The sequence below is a fragment of the Ambystoma mexicanum genome, chromosome 13, assembly GCF_040938575.1.
Source record: "Ambystoma mexicanum isolate Mex_15411 chromosome 13, UKY_AmexF1_1, whole genome shotgun sequence".
In the NCBI taxonomy this organism is placed as follows: domain Eukaryota; kingdom Metazoa; phylum Chordata; class Amphibia; order Caudata; family Ambystomatidae; genus Ambystoma; species Ambystoma mexicanum.
The window spans coordinates 194,486,646-194,512,962 of NC_090938.1; positions in this window are offsets into that span (position 1 = coordinate 194,486,646).

Consider the following 26,317-nt stretch of genomic DNA (forward strand, 5'->3'; position numbering starts at 1 on the left):
CAATGATGTGCTGCCAATACCAGTGCTCCCATTATCACCTAAAGTCCATCTGATAGCCATGGTGGCATCCAGGAAAATATGTAAACTATCCAGCTTTTGTCCTTTCCAGTCCCTCTTGCTTCATCTTCCATATTGCCATGCATCTGTGCCACGGCATCTGATAAGGTTCCATTATCTTTATTGATGGCAGGTATGAATGTGCAACAAAAGGACTTCCTATTTTTGCGCAAACTCCTCCTTCCTTAGCTGTGAGGAGATCTAGAACATTCCTTTTCTGGAGTGCCACCAACCTTATCACTGTGAGCTCTTCCTTTATTGTGTTGGACCCATTCACAGTAGAGTTAATCCTTACCATCAGCTCCCAGCAAATGATCTGTAACCACTTGGCGTTTGTGTATGTTTGTATGGATGGTATTATTGATGCAAACACCATTTATCTCCTGCTTCACAGTCTGTACTCTGCTGGGATCTCATCTAATGCCATTTCTGATGCTTTTGAGAAGTAATTCCCTCCTCTCTTCACGCTCCTCAACCGCCTTCTCTGCCTTGGCTGTTGGTGCCACCTCGACCGATCTCTTCCTTCTCTTATTGTTTTTCATTTTCAGAAACTCATTGAGTTTTACATCCATCCTTGGTACGACCAACGAGGGCTTGTTGATGTGTACCAATGAGGAAAATCCTCCCCACTCAGGTGGCAACTTCTCATCTGCTTTCGATCCGCAAGCCTAGTAGTGATCCATCAGTACTGCTGTTCCCGCCTTCATAGATGCAATTTGTTTGATGCTCTTGCACCCAACATTCTTGCCAACTTCTACTTCACCATTATTCTGATAGCACAGTGCTGGTGTCTTCAGAGGGATTATGGACATTGGTCCAGCTTCATTTTCCACCCATGTCAGTAATTTTGCGCTCACTTCCCATTCCTTCAGGCATTTGTCATTTTCTTCTTGTACCTTGTTTACTGAGGACTGGGCTAGTGTCAGTGCTTTGCTTACCACTACTCCATCTTGTCATCCATCGTTCATGTACACTTGTCCATACACTAGTATCTGTGGCCTTTCCCAGCAACCAGACTCTCCTCCTATCTCCCTCACTCTTGTCCAGGGACATGGCAGTTCCTTCAATGTGATACTCTGTTTCTCCCTTCTCAAATCCGTCAGTCATGTACTGTGTAGCTTCATCTAGCTGCCAATAATTGTTCATCATGTCTAATATCTTTATCTAATTATCTTCATAGGGGAATGTTCTTTTGGACATCCTTCTAAATGTTGCTGACTTCCCCTGAAATCTTCCTCGCGTTTGCACCATCGCAAAATACATCAGGAATTGTGCTCTTGCTGCTGCTGGTATTTGCTACGAACGTTCTAGAGGCACTCATTGCGTAGGGGATTAAAGAGCAGACATAACAGCTCTCCCTGGGGGTCCCATACCTACATTTGTCATGTGTTTGTACCACATTTTGTTAGACACTCGAGCAGTGTCAGTGAGATATATCTACTCCCTTCGTGTCTGTGTCAACACTGCGCTTGCCTCTCCTTACCTTATCAGCAGTGTTCTGTCATCCACCTGACATGGTCATTCCACCAGCTTGGGTCAGGGGAACGTTAGTAGAGGATACAGCGATAGCAGTAACAACAAATAATCACCACTTCAGCAGCAGTAAAAACCCTAGGCGTCTACCTGGATTCCACACTATCCATGAATAGGCAAGTCAGCGTTATTTCATCCTCAGCAGCGCTCACCTCAAAAATTATAAATGCAGTGAAACCTTACCTACCACCTAAGAACTGCCTAAACATTGCTAGAGCCACATTTGGAGCAAAACTGGATTACAGCCACATTCTACTCCTTGGCACCTCCGCGAACAACATAAACAGACCGCAAATTGCACAAAACAATGCCCTCAAGCAGACCTCAGCATCCCTAAGCGAGAACATATCTCCCAGGCAAGAACAAATGCCCACTGGCTCCCGGTAAAAGAGCGCATAACTTTCAAAGCCCTCACAATCACACACAGATGCCTTGCCCAGACAGCACCGGCCTATCTAGTAGAGAGAATACACCAATGCCAACCCACAGACCTAAACGCAACAAATATTCAAACCAACTTTCAATCCAAACATTCAACAGAGCCGAAGCCGGTGGAACCAGCTTTGAAGTCCTAGCCCCTAAAGCCTGGAACTCACTTCCGCTCAGTCTAAGAAACGGAGAATCCATCCTCACATTCAGAAAAGCCCTAAAAACAAAACTATTCAACTAAACTGTGTACCATTCTGTACTGCCTTCTACACTGTTCCACTGTAACCACAGAACACCCTTGTTATTGTAATAATACACATGTACCAATGTTAATATCATGCACCAAGTTGAATATTCTGTAACAGCGCCATGATGCCTCCAGGCTGCTGGGTGCTTAATAAATTCAAATAAATAAATATAATTGCAAGAATATAAATCCCATCAACCCACTTTGAATTAATAGACATGACATAACGATATTGTTCTTTATTGTTCCCTTCATTTCCACTTGCGTTGCTTGATCCTGGACCAAATAATCACTAATGGTGAAGGCAAACCCCTCCTCCCATACCTTTCTTACTGATGGGTCTCTTAATGTGGCTAGCAAAGGGGGCTCACTGTGCTCAGGATGTGGGTATGTTTGGGCCAAGTACTCTACGAAGACAAGATAATATACGCCAAGGGATCATGCTCTGAATTGGTTGGCTCTCCTTACAGCGTTGACAAACTGGTTAGAGAAAGTGTCTGGGTGATGAGTGAAAGGTAACGTGGTTGAAGACAAACAGTACAATTCCCACGACGTTCACATAGGCTCTGTGTGTGCGGAAAAGGAAAATAACAGACAGTGTATCTTTAGTCAATTTCTACAAGTGTTCCAGTCGCTGCTTCTGCTGCTTGGGATCGTGGGACCATGGGGTTTCCGTGTCTCCTAGTCATGTAAGTTCAGAACGTACTTGTAGCTCGTCTAGGTGCTGAACGTTGGCCTTGTCGGTCATGGAGACTTTGTTGCCAGGTGAGGCCACTCCTTTGTAGGGCTTGATGTCCTGCAGGTGGTTCTAGACCACCTTACCTACTAGCTTGACAGCACGATCGGCCACCTGCTTGACAATATGTGGGCTGGTAAAAATTCCTTAAGAAAACAATGTCACTCACTTTCACAAGGTGTTTTAGTTCACAGTCTTGTGGTATGCTGTTGCAGTCGATATCTGCGCTGTCTTCTGGCCCCCCTGGATTCGCTGTATCTGACGAGAGTTCAAAGAAGCGCTAGCCACCAGAGAAGTAATGTATTCGTACATTTCCTGTCTTAACACATCTGCACTAATCTCACAGTCCTTCTGTGCTCTTGTGGGAGGAGCGAGGGGAAGATGCATGTGCCGTCCTGTCACCACCTCATGGGGTGTTAAATGGTGGTCGGACCCTGGATTATTGCCCAGTGCAAGGGGCAAAGAGTGCAACCAATTTGTCTTGGTGCTTTGCTGTGTCTTGGCTATGCATTCTTTGAGTCCATTCAGGTGTTCACACACTCCATTTGCTTGTGGCTGGTACGCAAAGGAGAATTTATGTTGAATGTCTAGCAGGGTTGTGATGTGCTCAAACGGTTTGTTAGCTAAGTGAGGGCTGTTGTCAGACTGCATGACCTCACACACAACCATCTCGTGAAGACCTCCCTAACCAAGTACTTGGACGCTCTAAGGGCATCGGTATGTGCACAGGGAACTGCCTCAATCCACCTGGAGAATGGCAGACAACCACTATCATGTTGTGGTATCCTTGGCATACTTGGATAATATCCTCATAATCCATGTGTAGATGCAGAAATGGGCCTACTGGTTTTGGTATGGCTCCTCTCAAAACTCTCAAAGTATGTCCTGATGTAAACCGTTGACAGGTCAAGCAGTTACCCACAAATTTGGCCACATGTCACATTTAAATTGGGGCAGAATCACATTTCTCCATGGAATGTAGCAATGACCTCCTTCCCTGTTTGTGTTGGATAGTGCAATTGTTCTAATGCGGTCTTCAATATTGCTAGTGGCATTACCATTTTCCCTGTGTTGTTCTGTTGCCATAAGGCGTCTGTTGGAGAAATTGAGCACCCTCTCCTCACCCACCACTCCTTCTCCTCCTTGGGTGCAGCTCCCTGCAGTTCCATAACCTGGGTCTCTGGTAATACATTGTAACCCTCCCTCAGTACCATGGTTCTTGTCCCTCCTTGTGTATTTTGTCTTTTTCTCAGTTCCCACAATTCCCAAAAATACGCTGTGCGTTTCCTCTTGAGATAGGGTCTTCCCCTTTTGTGTGGGCTTGGCACTTCACTATTGCTACCTTTCTTGGATACCTCACTTGTCCTGTCTTCCTTCAGACTTACTACTGCAGTCCCAGTATGTCTGACCCCATCAGTTTGATCAATTGTGAAAGAACCGTAAATGTTAAGCACGTCTTCCTCCTCAAGTGCGTCCTCCTTTACCTTGCGTGTTTCACTGAACATCTTTGTTCTTTGTGCAGCCGTGTACATAGTCTCCTACTTGTAGGACATCTGCCACAAATGTTGCTGGGTTTACAGTCTTGCATCTTACTATCTTCAAACCTACATTCGATAGTATCACCTCAAAGCGTGATGCTCTCTGTGTTGTCAGTGTGTGCTTTGGCTTCTGCAGTATCGCAAAGAGGGCGTCACCATGTAAAGAGTGGTTGTGCACCCCATCGTTATTGCCGCTGCCAAAGCTTGTTTGCACGGATAATGTCCTCTCATCACCGGGTCAAGTTGCCCACTGTAGTAAGCTATTGGCTTATGGCCCATGCTTGTCTTTTGTGTCAGTACTACCTTCATCACTGTACGGTCAGTGTGTGAGAACAAGAGGAATTCCTTTTTGTAGTCTGGGATCCCTAGCACTGGGGCTGTGCATATGGCTTCTTTCAGTTGATCGAATGCTTCAGTCGTCTCGGTTGTCCACAACAGTGTCTTGCTATTCTTCTGTGCTTCCTTCAGGGCACACAGTGGTGGCCTTGTGTATGTACTGTAGTCAAAGACCAGTGCTCTGAAATAGCTACATAACCCTAAGAACTGTTGCATTTCCCTCACTGTCATGGGCTTAGCTGTTTTGCATATTGTCTCTGCTCTCTCTGGAGTAATCTAGGCCATTTTGTGATATTGTCTGTCCAATGTATAGCACTTCCTTCTGACAGTACCTTGGCTTTGTCCACCTTGTATCTTTTGTCAGCTAGCACAGTTAGCATGTGCACCGAGTCCTGTCTACACTGATCTTCTGTCTTGCTGCAAATCAAAATGCTGTCTACATATTGCAGACTTGTGCTTTCCATCTGTATGTTGCTCAGGTCCATCTGTATCACTCTGTTAATGTCATGATCTCTGCTTCCAAAAGATCAGGACTTGCCCGACTCCCTTGGAAGCAGACCCATAACCCCGGTTCCGAGTGCCAGCCAGTCCCAATTGGGACCTTTTGGACCCTGTCCTGGCGCCAGTGGCACCAGGCTCATAAAGATGCCCAGTCCCAGCGCTGGAAGCGCCGGGCTCATAATGCTTGGGTGGACTTACCTGCAGCAGACCATGCTGCTTACTTACCTGCCAGTTGAGCCCCTGATCCTCTTCTGTTTGGGACTACTTTTCCTGTTGGGTGGGGCAGGAGCCACTCCCTAGGTTCAGAACACTGGAACTCTTCTGGAAAGCAGGAACTCTTTTCTCACCTAGGCGAGGCTGTGGAAGGAGACACCTAAGCACTACAGGAGGCTATTTAAACCACACCCGATGGATGAATCTTGCTTTGCGTTATTCTGCATTCTCTGCAGCAGAACGCTCATCGTGTCTTCTGCTTCTGATCCTGGGCCTAAGGGAACAAAGGCTTACCATCCTGGAATCCAGTCTTCAGCAGCACCTGTAAAGACAAAGAAAGAACAGGTTAGCACTACGGTCTTCAGTGGCAGCGCATCTCTTACCTGGTCCATCGGCTGTCACCAACGCCTCGCGCTGCATTCTGGCATCTGAAAGACAAAGGCTTACCTACTCTTCGCATGCTCCGGAGGTCTTCGCACTGCATTCCGGCATCTGAAAGACAAAAGCTTACCAGCTCTTCGCACGCTCCGGAGGCCTTCGGCGCTGCATCCCGCATCTGAAAGACAAAAGAAGGTGCGTTTAAAGACATTGGGCAACTTTATTACTCACGTGCCATTACTCCTTCCCACGCCGAATCCAGTGGGTATTCCAGCACCCTTCAGCTTCTCTAAAGCTCCGAACTTGTACCTGCAAGATAAAAGGGACAGTTAGTGCGCATCGTGAAGCAGGCTACAAGCGCTTACTTACGTGCTTCCAGGCGCTTCTTTTCCTCACGCGGGTTCGATCCTCAACTCTCATCAGCCCGCCATACGCTATCGCCGGAACCCTGCAAAACAAGAGATATCATTACAAAAGACTTTTAAGACATTTGAAGTGCCCAGAATTTACCGTTCGTGCAGTTAACGACGGACAGCAGTCCTCTGAGGTCAAGAGGCCTGCACCCTTATCCAGTGAAGAAACTGGTTAAGGCACCCTGCCCCGAGGCAGATGGAGAGCTCGGCATTCACTTACCTAAGGTGAGGGCGTTAACGTTTGGGGTTCTACAGGAGAAGAGAAAGGGAAGAGGAGAGAGGCACCCAATAACCCCAGTTCATTAATCCCATATTTTCTACCTGCAGACATCTTACTCTTCGAGTCAGACATACAGTGCACAGAGGTCCAGCCCAAAGAGCCAACCGTGTGTTACACATCACCTTTGAAGATACAGCATTCACCCAGTCAAGAGCAGCGCCTCTGCGGGAATCAGGTGAGCGTTACAGAACGCAAAGCCTACCGCAAAACTCCCACCCAGGCGCTATGGAAACCTCGGATACCGACCAGCTAGACCAGTTACTTGGGGAACTAAGAGCAGAAGTGCATGCAGCCCGTCAGGAAACGAATGCTCTAAGAAGGGAACTGATTATTTCCAAGGAACGAACAGACGATCTCGCTAGACAATTGCTACAGTCACAAGCCGGACAAACTCCGTTACCCGCATCAGGGGCAAATCTTCCTTCAACATCCTCTACGAACCCAGTGCAGATCAACCCACCTGGGAATGTACCTCTGGCTCCGCCCGAACGATTTTCTGGTGACCCAAAGAGGTTTGCAGTATTTATTAATCAGTGCCGGTTGCACTTCTTATGCCGGCCAGCAGCCTTTCCAACTGATCAAGCTAAGGTAGCTTTCGTGCTTTCGTACCTTAGTGGCAATGCGGCAGACTGGTCGATCCCTCTAGTTAATCAAGATGATCCGGTTCTCCATGATTTTCAAGCTTTTCAGCTCAGTATGGAAAAACTGTTTGCAAGACATTCACAGGGGCAGGCCTTGGACAATGAGCTCCTTTCATTGCGACAGGGTAATCAAGACCTCTTAGCTTATATTGCGTCTTTCAACAGACTGATAGTGGAAACTCGATGGCCTGAGGACAAAAGGATTACGCTGTTTTATAGAGGTCTACGTGGAGAGCTCAAAGATGTGTTAGCCCAAGTAGTGAATCCCCCGCAAGACTGTTCGGACTATATTGACTTAGTCGTTCAAATTGACCACAGACTGCAGAACAGGAAGGCCGATCGTTCCAAGTTTGATGCTCGAGTATTTTCCAAACCACCAACTCCTACCAAAGGAGTAGACTCCGGGGAACCCATGCAAATAGGGTGCCTGAAAGGACCACTAACACAAAAGGAGCGGGAAAGGAGAAAACAGCTGCAATTATGCCTCTATTGCGGAAACTCGGGGCACTTTCTTCGAGACTGTCCGGTGAAACCAGCCAAGAAGGCAGTAGGAGCTGCAGTTACCAGGGTCACAAACTCTGAGCAGGGAAACGACCTCGCCCGACAAGAATAGAGGTCCTCTTGCCGAGCGTTAAAACCAGTTCCGTGACCTCGCATTTCGTGATACCTATGGTCCTCATTAGCCCTGAACATCCGGATCGATTACATGCGATTGAAGCTTACGTTGACAGCGGTGCCATCGGCAATTATGTGGATCATGAAATGGTTTTGAGGATGAATCTGACTTTGTCCAAAGGCTGTAAAGGACGTCATTACTACGGTGGATGGTACGGAGATAGCCTCCGGACCAGTAACGCATACCACCCAAGAAGTGACACTAGTAAGTCAAGATGGACACCATGAGAAGATCGTGTTCGATGTGATCAAGGCCCCTCAGTTCCAGATTATTCTAGGAATTCCTTGGTTAGAGAAGCACAATCCTCAGATCGATTGGCGAGCAAGAACGGTTCAGTTTCCAGAATGTGTCTCTACTTGTCACCCTCGACCTGGTGTTGCACTGGCAGCAATTTCCCCGGAGGCTCCCCAGTTACCTCCTGAATACCTAGAATTCCAAGATGTTTTCCGGAAGGATCAGGCTATATCTCTACCTCCTCATAGGTCTTATGACTGCCAGATAGACCTGATACCTGGATCTACTCCTCCTTGTAGTAGAATTTATGCCCTCACCGAGCCTGAGAACCTTCACCTCCGACAATACCTGGATCAATACCTAGCGAATGGGTTTATTCGTCCTTCCAAGTCCCCTGCTTCCTCAGCTTTGTTCTTCGTTCCAAAAAAAGAAGGGGACCTTAGAACTTGTATAGATTATCGCGCCCTGAACCAGATTACCGTTAAGAATAGATATCCGTTACCTTTGATCCCTGAACTCCTGGACCAAGTCAGAAAAGCATGCATATATACAAAGCTAGATCTTAGAGGAGCCTACCACTTGGTACGAGTAAAAGAGGGCGATGAATGGAAGACGGCCTTCCGCACCAAGTATGGGCTATTTGAATATCAGGTCATGCCCTTCGGACTTTGCAATGCCCCGGCCGCCTTTCAATATTTTATGAACGATGTCCTCAGAGAACTCATAGATGTGTGTGTTGTTGTTTACATTGACGACATCCTCGTTTATTCTTCATCGGAAACTGAACATCGGAAACACGTGAAAATGGTCCTCGAGAGATTGCGTCAACACAAACTTTTCGCTAAGTTGGAAAAATGTGTTTTCAACGTGACTGAAGTTGAATTCTTGGGATTCATATTATCACCTAGCGGAGTGCGTATGGATTCAAAGAAGGTCGATGCAATTCTCAAATGGCCATCGCCATCCTCCGTAAAAGGTGTTCAAAGCATGTTAGGCTTCGCTAACTTTTACCGCAGGTTTATCCCCGAATTCTCTCGAATAGTCCAGCCCATCACCGCCTTGTTAAAGAAAAACAAACGTTTTGAATGGTCTACCGAGGCGGAACATGCGTTCCAGAATTTGAAGAATAGATTTATCTCTGCACCGATCTTAAAACATCCTCGCCCAGAACTCCCCTACATCGTTGAAACTGATGCTTCGAGCCTTGCCATGGGGGCAGTTCTATCACAAAAGGACCCAGTAACCAATCAGTTGCATCCCGTGGCATTTTGGTCCCGCAAATTCTCGCCTCCTGAAATCAATTACACTATTACTGATAAGGAACTTCTAGCTATCAAGTCCGCCTTTAAGGCTTGGCGGCATTATCTTCTGGGGGCCAGACACACCGTTACTGTGATTACAGATCACCGAAACCTGCAATATTTGAAAACCGCAAAAGCTCAATCCTCTAGGCAACTCCGTTGGGCACTATTCTTTGCTGAGTTTGACTTCATAATTACCTATCGACCTGGTACAAAAAACGGTAAAGCTGATGCCCTTTCTCGGATGGGAGTGGAAGAACATTTGATCAATCCTAAACCTGTACCTATCATTCCCGAACAAAGAATTCTAGATGTAATCGCCACACAATCCATAGAGGAAGTTAAGGATAAAGCCAGGCTACTGGTAACTCCAGCAGACATACAGAATTGGCATCTGCAGGGAAAGGACTTTACGGTGAAGGACAACCTATTATATTTCCAAGAACGGTTATACCTGCCCAGCACAGATTTACAGAAAAAGGTAATCTCTTGTTATCATGATTCTTTAATGGAAGGACATCCCGGTATGACCAAGACCTCGGAAAAGATCAAGCGCTACTTCTGGTGGCCGTCTTGGAAAAAAGATATCAGAGACTTTATAATGTCCTGTGGAGTATGCGCCCAAAACAAGAGTCAAAAGGAAAAACCAGCCGGCCTCTTACGCCCTATTGATATCCCACCTCGCCCTTGGCATACGCTTTCTATGGACTTCATCACCGATCTACCTCCATGCTCCGGATACAATACGATCCTAGTAATCGTGGACCTATTCTCCAAGATGGCGCATTTCATTCCACTCAAAGGCTTACCAACAGCAGCAACTCTGGCCCGAGAATTTCTCGAAAACATAGTCCGACTGCACGGTTTTCCTTCAGTTCTAATTTCGGATCGAGGTAGTCAATTTATTTCTCATTTTTGGCAAAGTTGCTGTCGGTCGGCTCAAATTGATGTGAGACTTTCGACCAGCCACCACCCTCAAACCGACGGACAAACCGAGAGGACCAATCAAACTCTGGAACAGTATTTGCGCTGCATGCTACAACAAACTGAAAAAACTTGGAAAGATATCCTTTGGATAGGCGAATATGCCTACAATAACTCTGTCCACTCGGGAACTGGGAAGACCCCGTTTTTTCTTTTATACGGTATTCACCCTCGAACCTCGGAGTTGGATCCACTCCAAGATCTTGGAACACCAGCAGTAGACCACCTGCATTCTACAATCACCCAAGCCTTTAAGGAAGCCGTTTCTCACCTTCAAAGGGCTAAAGAACAATACAAGAAAGGACCAGACCAACATCGGAAAGCAGCCCCCCAATATCAAGTAGGAGATCAAGTCTGGTTATCCACCAAATATCTACCTCTAAAAGGACCACGCACATTCAACCCAAGATACCTTGGTCCCTATTCCATCACTACCATAGTAAATCCAGTAGCGGTCAAGTTGGACTTGCCCCCTCACATGAAGATACATCCGGTCTTCCACGTCTCTCTATTAAAACCCGTGCAACCTCAAACCCGACTAACTAAATCTCCAAAACCTATTCTAGTTGATGGAGAACTCGAGTTTGAAGTCAAAAGCATCCTGGATTCCAAGATCTCCAAATCTAAACTATTTTACCTGATTGACTGGAAAGGCTACGGTCCCCAAGAAAGATCCTGGGAACCTGCAGAATATGTCCACGCGCCTCGTCTAATCAAAAGATTTCATCGAACATTTCCTAACAAGCCCAAACCCCTGGAGAAGCCCGGTTTGGGAGGGGCCTTGAGGGGGGGTGCTGTCATGATCTCTGCTTCCAAAAGATCAGGACTTGCCCGACTCCCTTGGAAGCAGACCCATAACCCCGGTTCCGAATGCCAGCCAGTCCCAATTGGGACCTTTTGGACCCTGTCCTGGCGCCAGTGGCACCAGTCTCATAAAGATGCCCAGTCCCAGCGCTGGAAGCGGCGGGCTCATAATGCTTGGGTGGACTTACCTGCAGCAGACCATGCTGCTTACTTACCTGCCAGTTGAGCCCCTGATCCTCTTCTGTTTGGGACTACTTTTCCTGTTGGGTGGGGCAGGAGCCACTCCCTAGGTTCAGAACACTGGAACTCTTCTGGAAAGCAGGAACTCTTTTCTCACCTAGGCGAGGCTGTGGAAGGAGACACCTAAGCACTACAGGAGGCTATTTAAACCACACCCGATGGATGAATCTTGCTTTGCGTTATTCTGCATTCTCTGCAGCAGAAGGCTCATCGTGTCTTCTGCTTCTGATCCTGGGCCTAAGGGAACAAAGGCTTACCATCCTGGAATCCAGTCTTCAGCAGCACCTGTAAAGACAAAGAAAGAACAGGTTAGCACTACGGTCTTCAGTGGCAGCGCATCTCTTACCTGGTCCATCGGCTGTCACCAACGCCTCGCGCTGCATTCCGGCATCTGAAAGACAAAGGCTTACCTACTCTTCGCATGCACCGGAGGTCTTCGCACTGCATTCCAGCATCTGAAAGACAAAAGATTACCAGCTCTTCGCACGCTCCGGAGGCCTTCGGCGCTGCATCCCGCATCTGAAAGACAAAAGAAGGTGCGTTTAAAGACATTGGGCAACTTTATTACTCACGTGCCATTACTCCTTCCCACGCCGAATCCAGTGGGTATTCCAGCACCCTTCAGCTTCTCTAAAGCTCCGAACTTGTACCTGCAAGTTAAAAGAGACAGTTAGTGCGCATCGTGAAGCAGGCTACAAGCGCTTACTTACGTGCTTCCAGGCGCTTCTTTTCCTCACGCGGGTTGATCCTCAACTCTCATCAGCCCGCCATTCGCCATCGCCGGAACCCTGCAAAACAAGAGATATCATTACAAAAGACTTTTAAGACATTTGAAGTGCCCAGAACTTACCGTTCGTGCAGTTAACGACGGACAGCAGTCCTCTGAGGTCAAGAGGCCTGCACCCTTATCCAGTGAGGAAACTGGTTACGGCACCCTGCCCCGAGGCAGATGGAGAGCTCGGCGTTCACTTACCTAAGGTGAGGGCGTTAACCTTTGGGGTTCTACAGGAGAAGAGAAAGGGAAGAGGAGAGAGGCACCCAATAACCCCAGTTCATTAATCCCATATTTTCTACCTGCAGCCATCTTACTCTTCGAGTCAGACATACAGTGCACAGAGGTCCAGCCCAAAGAGCCAACCGTGTGTTACACATCACCTTTGAAGATACAGCATTCACCCAGTCAAGACCGGCGCCTCTGCGGGAATCAGGTGAGCGTTACAGTTAAAGATAGATGGTGACTCACAGTACCCCTGTGGGAGCCCAGTATGTTTCCACTTCTGATTTCTATACATTAAGCTGTTCAAGTCTTGTGAGTCTGGGTGAAGTGGTACTGATCATGAAACGGGCAGCATCTGCCGGAAAGCTGCACAAAATAGTCTCTGCATTTGCAGCTAAAGGATACTCTTCTTCTAAAATCTGTCTGAGGCCTTATGTCATGTATGAAATGCCATGATCCTCCCTTAGCCTTGCGCACAGGATACACCACAGTGTTACATGGAGATTCTAATGGTACAAGAATGCCTCTCTCACACAGGCCTGTGATTGTCTCATAAATGCCCTCATCTGCCTCCTTGGTTAGGGGATACTGCTTTACTCTGGATAAAATTGCTTCCGGTTTCAGTTTAATCTTCACTCCCCCCTATGCTATTTATGCAACCCATGTCCTAGGGACTTGTGGTTCATAGACTGCTTGGTACTTTAGCCATGTCCTCCTCTCAGAATGAGGCTGGGGCCTCTAGCACCATTGCCATTCTCTCTGGCACTTCTCTGTAGTGTATATGTAACCAGGAGGTTACACTCATCTCGAACACCATCTCTAGTTCCTGTCTCTCTTTCTTGAATAGTTTGTCTGCCACTGTGGTCAGGCTGCACCCTTCTGCAACCGCAATCACTGCTCTGCATGCCCGCCTTGTGTCATCCATCCCGTGCACTGCAATCCAATCCTCTCTTGCCACCACTGCCTCTATTTCTGTGGGCACCATTGTTCCCTCTGGCTCATCCAATGGTAATTCTGGCCTGACTAGGTACTTGTCAGGTACTCGCCACACTTTCCCTGCAATCCCTGGAAGCCATGCAATGGCAATGTCCGTCCCGAACTGAAACATTTCAGCAGCCACTGGCACCCCCCCCCCCCCTCTGAACTGTGCATCCACTGTATGTTTGGACAATCTATCTTACATTTAGCTTGTGTAAGCCTGGTGTAGAGCACACTATGCCCTTGTCTGTGAATGAGATGGTCATATTTAGTCTGCTTATAATGTCTCATCCCAGTATGTTTACAGGTGTCTGTCGAGAGTATAGTAAAGGCAGTGATCTCCTATAGAGATTGAGATATGGTCTGTAAAAGGAATCACTTCCCAAGCCCCAGAGAATATTTGAATGTTCATGGCATCACCTGACAACATATACGCTCCTTCGCTAATGCAGGACCTAGTCGCCCCTGTGTCAACAAGAAAGGAAAAACATTTTGTCACCTATCGCCACGCTTATGCGAGGTTCCTCTGCAGGGTTTGCTGTGATCTACAGCATGGGACACATCAAGTTTGTGTGTGGGCTGTCCTATTGAGGTTACAGGGCAACCAATTCCCAGTAAAGGGGTTGTTCCCTACCATGGTAACTCTTACCAGTTGTCTGACGGGAACTGTCGCCACTGTGTCCACGTGTGCTGGTGAGTCATTGTGCTGTATCTGTGCTTGTTGCTGAGTGTTCCCTCAAATCCTTGGTCCTTGGTGCTTGTAAATACTGTGTTACTGTGCTGGCATCGGATGTACCTCATTTGTGTTTGTGCTGCTTGCGTCTTTGCTTGTGGCGTCTGCTAGTACAGGTCCTGCATCTGTCCTTGCTGCTGCTGGTCCTATGCATAGTAATCATCCTGATCCCCTTGATGTGGCTGCTGGCCCTGCCCTCCCCAATTCTGTTGCATCCCTCTAGACCTACATACCCTTGATATGTGTCCAATCTGCCCACAGGTCCAACACTGTGGTGGTGGCCCCCTCCCTAGCTCTTTGAAATCCCCCTAAAAGTCCCCTGTGTTCTGCTGCACCTGTTGCCTATATCCTCGAAACCCTCCTGGAAATAACCGCCCCTTCCACTGCATATTTTGATAGCTTTCTCTGCACTAATTTCACTTCATCTGCTGTTCTGTCATCTGCTTTTTGCTTAACCTTCTCTTGGCATAATCTACAATGATGCACTATCGCGAACTGCATCTCTGGCCAGCCTTTCACTTCCATCCCTACTAATTTCCTTAAACTCTTCTGAACTTGCTCTGTTAGTCCCTGCACTAGTATGGTAGGATATTGCTGCCGTTTTGTCCCAAGGCTCTTGAATCTCCTGAATGTACTGCACATGACCTTCATCATCCCTCACATTGCGTGACATAATCGCTGCTATGTTTGACGTGTGTGGGTATTGTGTTCTCAATGTTTTGCAAATGGTGACCCATTGTGTGCCATGTTCCGCGTCCTCACCCCGGGAACTTCCCCTTTTCCATACGTCATCTGCTGCGTAACATAGAATTGATACCAAAAGTCCCTTTACGTCTCCCACTGCTAGCCTATGGCCAGCCGTCATTTTCTCCATCTCATAAATCCACTTCCCAACCCCAGCACTCAAACAATGGTAACCTACACTTCACATTATCCTTGTCGGTGTGCTTCCATGGCACATACTGAGGTTGCACACCTCCTCTCTGTAATAAGGCAGCCTCCTCCTCGTGTGTACTCCTGGTCAGTCTCACTTGCCTATCCCCTCTCCCTGCTCTCAATTCTTGCGCATACATCTATTGTTCTAGTGTGGGTACTCTCCTATTGTCGTCATACACTCTAGTCAACTGTCCTCTTGAACACGCTATTGTCTCCCCTCTCCTTCTTCCTGGGAGGTCTCTGAGTCTATTATTATAGGTAGTGGTGCTGCGCGAGGCGCAAAAGTGATTCGCCTACTGTGCATGCTCCTCTGAGTAGCCCCTCCTTCTCCCTGGATGTGAGCCCTGAATTCCCATGACACCCACTTGTCTGTCCCTGTCCCCATGGACTGGGAACGGAACTGCACCCCTCTATTGTCCCCACTGTACTTGTCCTTATTTTCAGATCCTGTGTCCATGCTGCCACAAAAATCATCAGCAAAACTCAGTCTCCTCGATGTCAAGTCTGTGTTAGGTTTCATACTGAGAACGATGTATCTCAAATCATACCTGCTACCTCCTGCACAGGCCCCTAGGCCTACCCCTCCTCCTTCCATTGTGCTCCTGCCTCGGGAGTTTGTGGTATTTGGCTCTTTGTCAATACAATAACAATGACCAATAGTCATATACAAATTGACTAACCTGGTATGGTGCTTTAGTCGACTGAGGCTAATAAGAACCTCCCTGAGGATTCTACCAGTTCCTTAGCAAAGAGAGAAGGCAGAGAGCCCCCAGGGAAGCCCTCTAGGGGGGAAAATCATGTTCTTCGGTCCCGAGGTGGTGGCATCGCTGGCGGCCATGACCTTGGCTGAAATCCAATTCCTCCTCCGGCTCAATGCGAAACCAAGTAGGGAGATAGAGAGTGGGATAAGGCTCTATGATGAACAGAAGGGGGAGAGCCCATCCCTCCGAGCGGACACCGCAGCTGCGTGTCGGGAAGCCAGAACTTGAGCTTTGAGGAAGATGGCGTTCTGGAAATTGGAGCAGGTGGAATTTTCCTGAACAAGGGAAGAAAGGAACGAAATGAAATAGGGGGTAAACAGGGATAGGACAGGTAAGTGAAAATATAGGGACAGCTTTAGAGTGGCAAACTTACGAGCGTTAGCACAGCAGAAGCAACGCACAGTCTCCCGGGTCCCCCTTGAATTTAAATGCAGTGTTTCCTTGGCGCTGATGCCATCATGATCCTCTGCTGCTGGAACTAGAACTTGAAATGAAGGAACAATACTGTCTCCAATAGCTCAGCAAAGAATGATGCCGAAACCGAGACATGCACTCTGCCAGTCTGTCCTCTTCAAGCCTATCCTTTCCCCTATCCAGGGCTACATGTGTCTTTGCTGTCCATATTGCTCGCTCGTCCACTTCTTTGCGCGCTCCTTCCCTTGCCAATATTTCCAATTGTAACTTCCTCTGTTCCCTCTCTGCTGACTTATGTTTTTCCTGCTCTATCCCTCAATCCTTTCTTCCTGTTCCCTTTCCATCCGATCTCTCCCCTCCTTGTTCCTTCTCTCTCTATCTTCCCTCTCCAACTTCTCTTCCCCCCTCCTCTCTGTCCCCTCGCTCTAGTCTCTCCTTCCTGTCCTTATCCCTCCTGTCCTCCTCATCCATTATCTCTGCCCAGTCTGTGGCTTCGCTGCACCTCTTCAAGCCCTCTGTTACCTTGGTTGCCCCCTCTGCCTCTCCATGTGTTTTCCCCTGCAGTTTCAACAGCACCCGTGCTGCTACCCATTCATTGGGTTCTTTACCCTCGAACCCCTCCTTCGTGCCCTGCTGTGCCTCGCTGCTAGCCCCTGATCACTAGCTGGCTGCCCTGCACCTTTCGGCTTCTCCTCCTTTGTATATGGTGGCGGCTTATACGTCGAGTTTGAGTACCCCTCTGCTGCTCTTAACTCTCACATTGGGTACATCCCTTGCTCATCATTTGTGTCGTTGGATACTACACTCGGAGGAACATGGGAATGTGCGGAAGGATGAGTCTCTGGCTCCTTCAACTACTGCTGTCTTAGCATCCACCGGCATCTCGCGGTATCTCCCTCGCCTTCCTGGAACATGTGCCACAACTCGAATATGGCCATGCGTTTTGTCAATGTCTTCCCCTTATAGGCACCCTGTATGTGCGTCAGTAGTGATTGCTGCATGTCTTTGGAGAAACTTCCACAAGGTGGCCAACTTTGTGGAAAGTTTAGGCAACTTTCCCTCCGTACCTTTCGACCACTTTATGCTATATTTACAGATCTTCTCCCTGTAAGGCGGGAGTGTCTTACACAGATGCTAAAGGGCGTATACCCCTGCACTGGTTCTGATACATTCTAGTACTATTATCTGACCTCAAGTCGAGGGTTCCCATAGTCTGCTAGTATGGGAGAAAAGCACAATGCAATAATACTTTTCAGATTCTCTGAGCCTCTCTGGCTCGACAACTTATCAGGCGTGCACCGTGCACCGCCCCTCCTTTACAACCACTGGCTCCTCAGGCACACCCACAATCTTGCTCATGCGTCTTCTGCGCACTGCCACTTGTTCACCTCGTCTACCAATCCCACGCTTCTAATACTAGCTCCTCACCGTCTCAAGTTCCTTGTATCCTATGTGCAAATCTATGGGTGACGTCACCAAACTAACAGAATAACAGGAAAATCAAATATCGCGTGCACACTGTAATAGCCTATTACTCTCAAACCGCACAAACCCCACAGCTGTCTTCCTGCACTCCATGCGGAGTATACCAATATTCTCTTGTGATCAAACTGCACCCGTTGCATCGCCTCACTCCAGGAGACTTAACCAGTCGACCCACCATTCACAATATAGGCCAGCTCCCTTGCTAATCCTTACAGGATACCATCGAGCTAAAACGCCCAACCCACAGGAATACCAATATGTACATATCTTCTGTCATCCGTGCCCTCGAGTCAATAGTCTAGGTTATTCACCTGAAACTTTTACCTCTAAAACCGAATGTGCCCTAAACATAGAAAAGTGACTTCTACCTCCGCTCCTGTCACTACTCACTGTGACACTACTAGACAATACTTTGACAATACATGACTGTACTCAATCCCTCCCTCACACCCACAGTTGCCATTAGACTGATTCAATGCTTACTCTCTGTGGTTTGCTAGCGCTGCTTGGTTGCCAGCTCCTCAAGGCACTCGCCGCCCCATCTTGGTCTGCCTGGACAACTCGCTGACTTTGGGCAGGATGATTCACAAGGGGCTCCTGACGACCTGTACATATGCAAAGGTCCTGCATCCTCTCAGTTTCAGCGGCGAAGGAGAAGACCTGGTGCCTGGCAGAGCCAACCATGCTTCTGTACCAACTTGTTGGGACAAACTCCCAGGTATGCCAGAAAGCCACTAAGAGTTTGCTGACTCTCGTAAGACCCAACACCTCCCTCAGGATAAACGGAGGACTTGGTCAATTGCAAGTTCAAACTGCGTTTTTTTTATCGACAAAACCAACAGGGATCATTACCAGAAAAGAAAGAATCCATGTGCAACTTGTTCGTCCTCGGCTCTCAGGCCAGTTTTACACTACAATTTCATCAGAGTGACATCACAACCTGGGCCCTTGTCCAGGAAACCTATCTACCCTCCTAATTGGTTACTGAGTGTTTTACCACATATAGTGGACACTATACATTTTATTCTACTGGCCCTTGCAAGTCAGGTGGCTAGCCTGGTCCATCCCCAAGTAACTATCTTTAACAATGTTATATCCCGGGAGGATAGCTCGGCAGCAATTTGCTCACCATGGAAACAAGACGACACGAAGAAACACAGGTTCGATCCCCGGGTCTGTGCTTAGCAACCTCTGGGTATTAAGCACGTTATAAATACGCAACTAAGAGACATATTCCTGTAACAGCGCCTCGATGCCCCCGGGCTGTGTGAGCTCTTTAAAAAGGCAAATACATAAAAAATAAATATATAAATGTTGCAGTGTGGGGGTTCTTAGCATTGGTTTGTGTCAGTTGCTACTGTGGTTGGCTAGAGCTGACGTCTCCAGGCCTGGGATCTGCAAAGATTCTCAGCTTTTGGTGTACCTTTTCAAGGTACTAAGAATGACTATGTGACTGAATTGTAACTTGTGTGTACCTCCTTAGTCTGAGAGTGCTCTTCCGCTTGGCGCAACACTTGTCTCATATTGTAGCAGTCTTCTGTATGGTAGCCTAAGACCAGCTCCCTTTCCCAGCGCTAATCAATGTCCATTATCTGCTTCGGACGAGTCAAGTGTTCAGAGACCACGATTTTGAGCTGTGCAGCTCTGAATTATGAGGAATTATTCGTATTTACTGTGGCTGGTGTCTGTGTCGTCCAGGGAATGGAATGTCACCCATATTTTGTGGCCTTGGCAGCGGGTACTGTCTCACACGCCTTTCTCTGGTCCAGCCTGAATTCAGCTCAACTCGGCTCTTGCTGAGAGGCCTGTGGCCTGCTGTAATTTTCCTAAACACTTGTAATGCAGTTTCTACAGTGTTTGTGCTATTCTACATTATCCATAGTTTAGTCACACTTGGTTCTGTCAGGTCCCATAGGTGCTCCTGCAGTTTCATAGGGTTATTTGCATATAAGCATTGTTAGGGAGAATTCTCATAAATGTGCCAATTCCGCCCACCTTAGAGCCCTCCAGCTCTTTTGCTAAACTTTGGGACTTTTCAACATTTCAATTCAATATGTTTTCTGTGTTTGTTTCCTTTGGTTATGGAGTCTAACCAACTCCATAGGCATCATCTTTTACAATTGTGTCACAAAGCACCTTCAGTGCAGTGACACAGGGAAGTCTTTCAGATTTCCGAAGGTTTAAATACCTTCTCTGGGATCAACTACTCCCAAGAACAGTGGAGTGAAATTGACTTCACTTAGCACTGTACATTTCTAGACCGAGCACACCCTATCTTACAATAGAGTGCTATAGGAGTTACTTAGTATCCCCTATGTCTAGTTACTCATGTAGCAGTCAAATGCTACCCTTTCCTCTTAGAATGGCTGGTTGCAGTGTTTTTACAATGAACTACCATGATTTTTCCCGATCGCAAACTATTCGTAGTTCCGGTAACGTTAAATCACGGGAGCCATGTTTTTCAAGATGGCACCTAAGCATCCTTTGTTAAAAGAGGTCCTGGTCTTCTTTTTTCGCCGTTTCTTTTTGGAAAGGTTCTTTTTGAGTGTTTCTCTGCACGCCAAACCAGGTTTGGTCTCTTTGTTCATTCGCCTTTGGCGGGCTTCAGGAGTGAAGACTACCTCCGGCACCCGAGTGTCTGGGGTGGGCAGGAAGTCAGGGAGGTGCCTGAAATTCCCTGTGCTTAGTCTCCTAGGAGTCCCAAATGCACTCTGTGGTGACTGGCTGGCTGACTGTCCGGCAAGGACAGCCACCATGCTGGGTGAGTGACAGCTAGGCTGGAATGAATGGGAGAGAACTGAATAGAAGGTGAGTCTCTTGGCTTGGAAGGCAGAGTCGACCACTGGACGAAGGAACTGAAGAAGAGCTTGAAGAGGATGCGTGCTGCAATGCCTGGACCGTTGGTTTGCTTGGTGAAGCCCTGCTGCAGTGCCTACTTGCGAAGTTCTAATCGACCGAGAAGCCCCTGCAAGGATGACTTCTCCCTTTTGAGTTGGTGGGACCAATCAACTCAAAAGTAATCCACCTGGACACCTATCTCGGAGCTGGTTGAATTTCCTCAGGGTTGCTGCAGGAAACCGTAGAACCAGGGAGAGGGACACCAGTTTGTGTGCTTTGCTTACAGCCACCGAAATGGAAGTTTGCCAGTTGAGAGCCTTTGACTGTCCCAGCGTCGTGCCCAGGAACAGCGAGATCTGCAGGAACTGCCAGGAACAGAAGTCATCAGCAGCCTCTTTTTCTTCATTGTAAGGTACTGTAAACCAAGACTGAGAGCATTTACCTCGAGTGAAAGTGCTTGAAACTTTTGCAACTCACAGGCCTAATCAGCTAGTGACACAATGTATGATTTTTCTTCCTACAAACTACTTCTGAGAACTTTTTGCAAAGACATTTCTGTTTACTTACCTAAACCACTTTATCCTATCCAAGGCTTTAGCCCATTGTCTTTGGCCTGGCCTATTGAATTGATTTGACTCTTTTGGTGAACTCAAAATATTTGCACTGTCTAAAGAATAATTGTAACCTTTCATGATCTAATATCCTTTGCCTTTTACTCCTCTTGAAAAGTATTCTTAATGCCAAAAGTAAGATATTGATGTCCACAGCACCCTTGTCACTTAAGTTACCTTTGGGTGTAGATTGTATTTGTGGGCCAGTCCAATAGGGTCTTGTCTGATTCAGAAATTTAGAGGGTACAGTATTGAAGTATGTTTGTGTGTTACTATATAATTGCCGCCTTCTAGTGAATGTTTTATAACTGACCAAGAAACCTAGAGTGTAAGAGGTTATTTGAACACCTGTGATTGTGAACCTCTGTGTAACATCATTACTGATCACATTTCCCCTCTTGAGATAAGCCTGACTGCTCAACACGCTACCAAATCTGTGTAGTACAGACTTATACCAAAGGTTGGTTTACTTACACCTGTAGTCATAGTTTTCTGTAGTGGTCCCAGAGGGTACTGCATACAAACTTTGCCTAACAGGCATCTGCACGCTATACTCAGGATCTCTTGCTTCTTGCAGTTTCTGCATTACTGAATTTGGCTTACAGCAAAAATAATAGCAATGACAGTAGGTATATGTGTCTGTCCTCTAACTATAGACCTGTACGCTCGTGTTAATGCATTTGAGTGTGCGTTTGTGTCACTGAGTGCGTATGGTACGTGTGCTTCATGTCTAACGCTGCTATGTCGTGATGTCCCGAATGACGTCAGCAACATGGCTTCTTGACTTTGGGCTCTTCATCCACGCTGGGGTAAATTCGTACTGCACCTCGTGTGTAGGACTGGTTAAGGCATCTCACGACAGATTTGTCAATCATTGGACCACTGGGAATTGGTCTCAAATAGAATGGGTGATTACATTGTTTGCTGGCCTTCTTCCGTGCCATGTATGTCGTGGGAGGAGCAGGGGGTGGTAGCATTCCCCATCCTTCTTCACACTCCTCTTTGAATAGCCATGGATTGTGTGATCTGACTCTGACTTCCGAACACTTACCTCTCTTTCTCTTCTTCCGCGCCCTGATGCCTGCGGGCTACGGTGCTATACAAACAGAATACAATATAAATATATATATGAAAGTGGTCGAAACTTAACACATTAATGTGTTATTTTTTTGCTTTCTGTAAGGGAAATGTATCACCCACTTTTGTTGAACTTTATATTGTACCGATTTTTCTATATTTTCTGTTAACATCCTGTGGATGTTAATTGTTGTAGAAGGACCTGATGTTGTTGTCTAGTAATAAATGCATTTTGAATGATTCGTTTTTTTTCCAGCCTTGAAAACGGCCCTTTTTCGCACAAAACATGTGTTGGCTGTTTATCTGTTGTGATTGTATGACGTATTAATGCATCTATCTAGGTTGCAAAAATCAAATACTTCAGACTTGTGGAAGTTTTTTGTACACTTGAATTTGGAATTTGATTCATCAAATGGAAATAGCCCAGAGCCAGGAGTTGTATGTTAGTTTTCCTTGGTGACACATTTTCTTGCTTCGCCACTGGCAATCGGAGCAAACCAGCTGAGGCCTACTTGCTGTTAAGTGTGCACCTTGCAATGACACAGTTAATGGGGTTTGCACAGAGAATTTATTACAGCTGAGTTTATAGTTTTTTTGCCAGATGGAAAGACTTACAGATATACTGCTATCAAGTACTCTCACGTCACGGGGTGATGTTCCTATGTGACTCTGGGGCACTCTCAACCTCCTCTCTTTTTTCCCAGTTCTGGTTGCCCTAAACGTTGCCTCTGAAACAGGGACCTGTAACCCCCACATGTTTTGACCAACAATTCCCATGATCCCTCACAGTCGACTGTGCTGGCTAATGATGATGATGAAAGCTGTTATTCCGAAACATCTCGAGAGCCAAATGTCGCAGTCCCTTGCGTTAACCCCTTCATCCCACCTCTCATTGGTGACTGCCTGGCTCACCGCTCACACATCTGGCTTTCTGGGTATAGCGTTCTTTCATCGATGGGGTACATTTCAATGGGTTTTTTTCTGAGTAAATTTTACTGAAAAAACTCCAAAGATATGGGGGAGGGGTACAAAAGTATATATAAGGGGCGGGTGTGGTCGGGTATAGGTAAAAGAAAAAAAACATAGGGGATGGGGGGCTTGGTGGGCAACCCCCCAAAAATAAAAAATCAATTTTGATTAGTTTTTTCGGTAAAAAATACTCTGAATAAAAACGATTGAAATTTCACCCATCGAGGAAATGACATGGAACCAGCCTTCTGAATGGCGGCCTCTTCGGATGGAATAATGCTGTGCAAGAGAGCTGCATCAGCGAGCAGCCACCACTGGGACAATGATCCCTTAATATGACAGGGGTCTCGAAGGCACCACCGCCACCTGCTTCACGGTTCTGTAACCACACAAATGAAAGCAAAGCATGTCGCGGTGGATGCCTTCTACTTTGCGCCTTGTTGGCACCAGCTGCGACCTAGCCAGTTTGCACATGTGTCCTCAAGTGTGCTAAAACTATCCCGCTAATGGTGATTTGGCCTTGGTCTGATGAGTGATTCCGCATTTATTAGGTGCGTTTTCTTCCCACATCGCCACTATCCAAGGCATGTACCAAATGATAATCGCAAACCAGCATTATAGTGAGCTAATGCACAAAAATATCCTAAGAATTCCACTTGCATAGTGTGCTTTAGATAACCAAGAAATACTGCATTATATTGTGTTAAACGTAATCTATCCTCACATTAATGTAGTGTGCTAATCACATAGACCTTAAGAATATGATTTGTCATTTATAACGCACCTGTACACAAGTGTTTCTAGGCGTGACAAGGAGGGGGCAGGGGGAGTACAAAGACAAACAATCTCACTAGGCGTTGTGTTATTCAGGTTGTGCAAGTGCGACAGAGCAAAGGTGCGGGGGGAAGGGAGAGGGTGGGGGAGTGTCAGGGAGAGGGAAGGGGAAGTGCAATCAGGACAGAAAACAGAAGTATAATATTCCAGATACAAATAATTACTACAGAGGTACATAGCTATACACCTTTAAAAATACCAGAGCAGAATGGGAAACCATTCTACATTCCCCTCCCTCTGACATAGCTTCAAAGTAGCAGGAACTCGCCACCATTAAAGAAGAAAGGGTGCATATAATGCAAAGCCAAAGTCGAGCAATACTGCAAACCAGTGTACATTTTCAGAATTGTCGGACAAATGCGGCATTGTACACCATATACATAGCATCAGTACTCTGTTGCTTCCCGAAGCTAGGTCTGCGCTCAATAAATACCCGAATAATAATAGCAGCATAAGTTCCAATCAGAATAGGCCAAAGCCATGTTACTATAGAATTGGATGTTGCATCCCCCCCCTCCAATCACCAATATCCTCCTATCCCCACACCCCTACAGGGTGAAAAATGCGACCCATTGCCACAAAGAAACGATAGATCTGTACACTAGCATAGCATCAGGTGTCTCCCCAGCCTAGTACCACCACTGCATCCAAGCAAACGGTGAACACAGGTGGGTGTGATGTAGTAATCTGACTGCAAAGGTCACGTTAGGGTAACTATCAGGATGCATTCATGACCTCCAAAATGTCCATCGCTCTGCTCCTTCGCCACAGTTTACAAGTATGAATTGATGTGCTAACTGTGGGGTTGAACAGAGGTGGAGACGGGTTAGGGCCTGAGCAGGCCAGGCCGAGCCCACCCAAAATCACTAAATGGGCATTAGCTTCATAAGATGCTTGTTAAACAACCCTGACTACGCCGCTGGTGTTGAATTATGACCCCATTGCTGTGCCCTTCCACCAAGGTGCACCCTACATTTCTTAATAGACCTCAAATTAAATATTGAGTTCCAGTGCTGGTGCTACACTTTGCTCGAGCCACCATCTTCTACAAGCGCTGTCGGGCTATGCTGCCCCCACAAATCTCCAAAGAGGGCTGTCCGTCTGCTGTGTTGCACTAAAGTTTAGTAACATCCCCAATACGTCACCTTCTGTACATTTTGAGAGCTTGTAACCGTCAGCACCGACGGACCTGAAGATTTGCTTGTGTCAAAAAAGTTATTATTCTTGGTGTTGTCCCTTCATGATGTTTCTCGCTAACCACAAATCTGGCAGCAAGTACTAATGGGGCCCAACTGTCACAACAATCACGAATTTCCTGCCAATTGATTCTGATGAGAAGACCAGAGTGAACGTGTTCTCTGGAGGATAGCTCAGGGGCAACGTGCTCGCCTTGGAAGCAAGACGAGATGGAGCACCACAGGTTCGATCCCCGGGTCCGCACTTAGAAAACTCTGGGTATTAAGCACCTTATAAATTACCTATCATGTCATAACATGATCTCTGAGTCTCTCGAGCTATGGGGGATCCGGAGTTTGCCAAATGACCAAAATATTAGGTGTTTTAGGTCTGTCCCTGAAAGGACACTGGTTACAGAAACAATACTATGGATCTGAATGGCTATTTAAGACAGATTCCTACTGCTCTGCAGTTGCATGCCATTCCTTGAGTATGTTTTTTCTTCCTTACGCTCCCCTGTGAGTACACTGGACCTGGGGCCTCATCTGGAGTGTGGCAGTAGTGCCGCCAGACTTCCAACAATAATCACATCCACCAACTACCTACACCAGAACATCATCCATTCACAAGCGGTGCCCCACAGCAGAGTTACAGTAGTGCAATTCAGACCAGCAAAGACATGGTCATCGGCTGCCCAAATGACAACATTGGTAGAAGTGACGCCGACCACCTTCTGCCTCCAGAATTACCAATAACGGAAACGATTTGCTCTCCCTGACAGCATTGGAAACACCATGACACGGTTTAATCTGCTGTATCAGTCATGCTGGATTCTGTATTGCCATCCAACCAGATGACCCAACGTTTCTAAACCCTAAATAGATGGCATATATCTGCAGCTGAAGGCAAGGATGGAAGTAATCAGATCAGCAGAAAACATACTGGCAGCCAGAAGCAAGATGTTGTG